The following is a 3,462-nucleotide window of genomic DNA, read 5'->3' as shown; positions in this document are numbered from 1 at the left end:
GCCTCGATAGCGCAGTAGGCAGCGCGTCAGTCTCATAATCTGAAGGTCGTGAGTTCGATCCTCACTCGGGGCAAAATTCTTTTAAAATTCATTTTCATTTTTACACACATGAATAACTTTGCTTCACATGTGTATTTGGCTTTCATACTGATATTAGTCATGTATTTAGAATATAAACTGGTCAGATTATTGCCATAATAATTTGCAGTATGTCACTGAAATTCGTTGTTAAATAATGAGAAAATATTTTAAATTATCCGATTTTGTTGTTGAACAATTATTTTTAAGAGTAAAGAACACAGGTACAGCCAACAAAATTATTAAAAATTGGTTATTTTCGTTGCCTTGTTCATGCATAGCTCCTGGTTCTCTAGTAAAACACAGTTTTTCAATCATAATGAGCATTGTATCGATATTTTTCATATGCTTGAAATGAAAAAAAAAAAATTTCAACTACAATGACTGGAGATCAGTAATTTCCTTTTTTGCTTTCTTTATGTGCACAGCTTTATGAGTTTGCATAATTTCAATTCAAAAATTAAATCTATATTCCTGATCATATAGATATGATTCATTATATTTAAATTGCATTTAGCATCTATCTATGTTATTGTAATATAAATGTCATGATAATACATGCTTTTCAGAATATACTTTGCTAGTTGATGATGTATTTATTAAGTAGATATTTATGTTTTATATGCATTTATCATTACAGGTCACTTTCATAACAACAAGAGAGAAGAACTCCACAGTCCTCGCTCTCTCTCTCTCTCTCTCATTAGTGTGCCATGGCAAATTATCAGATAACTAAATTATTTGGTCAAGGATTACCCCTGAAGTGTTTCATTTATTGGTAACAGAGCTTTGTTTTTGTCATATTGGCATAGGACACAAGCCCATTGCTATGTACCAGAAGTTTTCTAAATTATAAAATTATCAATTTCCATTTACTTAACTACCGAGTACAAACTGAATTATTTTCTTAAGATGTTTCAAATCTTCGTGTAAAGATGTAATTGCCAAGTGCTACTTACTTCCAGAAAATAAGCAAAATCAATGTTGAATACTTAGATTGGTGAAAACTTGAAGGTGCACCGAAAATGAAAAAAAAAAAAAAAAAAAAAGCCAATTTTAGCCAATAAATGGCCTCGATAGCGCAGTAGGCAGTGTGTCAGTCTCATAATCAGAAGGTCGTGAGTTCGATCCTCACTCGGGGCAATATTCTTTTAAAATTCATTTTGACTTTTACACCCACGAATAACTTTGCTTCAAATGTGTATTTGGCTTTCATACAGATATTATTCATGTACTTAGAACAAAAATTGGTCAGAGTATATCCATAATATTTTGCAGCAGGACACAGAAATTCCTTGTTAATTAATGAGAAAATATTTTGAATTATCTGATTTTGTCATTGAATAGTTATGTTAATGATTAAAGAACACAGGTACAGCCAAAAAAATTATTGAAAATGGGTTATTTTCTTTGCCTCGTTCATGCAAAGAATGGAGATCAGTAATTTCCATTTTTGCTTTATGTGCACAGCTTTATGATTTTGCATAATTTCCATTCACAATTAAATTTATATGCCTGAGCATGTAAATATGATTCATTATATTTAAATTGCATTTAGCATCTATCCATGTTATTGTAATATAAATGTCATGATAAATCATATATGCTTTTCAGAATATATGCTAGTTGATGGTGTATTTATTAAATAGATATTTATGTTTTATATGCATATATTATTACAGGTCACTTTCATAACACACGAGAGAGGAACCCCGCACTCATCTCTCTCTCTCTCTCTCTCTCTCTCTCTCTCTCTCTCTCTCTCTCTCTCTCTCTCTCTCTCTCTTATTAGTATGCATGGCAAATGCTCAAATAGCTAAAATATTACACAACCTTTTTGGGTCTCAGTCAAGATTATCCCTTCAGTCCTTTATTTATTAGTAACGGAGCTTTGTTTTTATCAGTGTTGCCATAGGACACAAGCCCATTGCTATGTACAGTCGCATTACAAAGTATTGCACCAGTTGCCTTAATGTTTCGGACAATAGATACATACATAGGGAAGTATTCATCTAGCAGTTTCTGGCAACTATTCACCCGGCCGCGCGCGCAGGCGCATGATGTGCTATATGGTGAAAGACTAAGTTTCTGTTACTTGGTTATAGGTTGTCCTAGAGCAAGATCTTTTTCCTGCACACGACTGGCTAACTCTAAACCAAAAAATGTATATTATGGCAGGCGAGGTAAATAACATTGTTTAAAGGAAATTAAAATGATTATATTTCTCTCCTGTGTTTCTTCTTCAATAATTTTGGTATAATATTTTTTTTTTCTTGTAAGTCGCCCTAACCATTTTTTCGGTCTGAAGACGGTTTTACTTTAGCACTCAAAATTGTAGGCCTATATGTTTTGCGTATACAATGTTAAAAACAAAACTATTTTTTATATTAAGTTTATTTATCGTAATCAAAATATAAAAAACATATGAAATAAATGTTTGTCTAGGCCTAATGGCCTTCGCCTGGTCTGTGAAAGGCAAAGAATCATATGATAAATGCTGTGTGATTTTATTTATAGTTATTTGTGTGGTGTTCGACTTTTTATGACTAATAATGTGTTCTATTACATCTTTTATGCCAAATATATAATTGATCATTTCAGTGCTGATTGGCTTTATTCTGAAACCGTATGGCTAAAGGACTGAAATTAGTCACTCTTTCAGAGAAAAATGTTTACTCTTTCCATATGGGTAAAGCGGTAAAACAAAAATGTATTTCCATATATTATTATTAATATTCGTAATGGGTGGTAGATAATATTGATAGTGAGCAAGAGGTCGAAACGTAGTATTAAAAAATCATTTAATAATAAAATATCAACTAATAGAAGTTAAATAAATGTTTTAGAATATAATTAAGGAACAACATCATCTAAAAATAAGGCAATGTATTCTTTCGAACAATATTAAAGAATAACAACAGTAAATAATGTTTATCCCACAGATGTCGTTATCTGTTTAGATTATTCTAGGCCTATCTGACTTCATTAAACCATTCATTTATATATATAAAAAAACAATATTTCCAATTTCCTTCTCTGGTATATCTGAATCCTCCTTCATATTTATAAAAATATTCTGTCAATTTCACGTTTACTAGATATTAAAAAGAAAATTGGCGTATGTAAGATTTGTAAGTTATCGTGCATGAACACCAGACAGTCTCCTCAAAACTCGGTGTTCCAAGCGTGCCAACCGAACCGCACACGTCAAATGCATTTCACCACCTTCAGTCAAGCGAAATGTATTTATATTAGTTTAAGGAAGTTATAAATTATTTAATATATTTGATATTATATTTCATATGCTAACTTGAAATAACGTTTTTTTTCTCTTTACAGAAATATCTGTAAAGAATGTAAAACCTGATAACATTAGATAAACCA

General features: G+C 31.2%; 1 non-coding gene across 1 annotated transcript; it reads left to right on the top strand.

Moving 5' to 3' along the window:
- On the top strand, nt 1-73 carry Trnam-cau (transfer RNA methionine (anticodon CAU)). Its single transcript has one exon. It is a non-coding gene; the product is annotated as a tRNA-Met (tRNA).
- The last annotated feature ends 3,389 nt before the right edge of the window (nt 74-3,462 follow it).

Source organism: Macrobrachium nipponense, chromosome 11 (assembly GCF_015104395.2).
Source record: "Macrobrachium nipponense isolate FS-2020 chromosome 11, ASM1510439v2, whole genome shotgun sequence".
Classification (NCBI taxonomy): domain Eukaryota; kingdom Metazoa; phylum Arthropoda; class Malacostraca; order Decapoda; family Palaemonidae; genus Macrobrachium; species Macrobrachium nipponense.
Note: the sequence above shows the minus strand (reverse complement) of the source record. Positions and strands in the feature narration are given on the sequence as shown.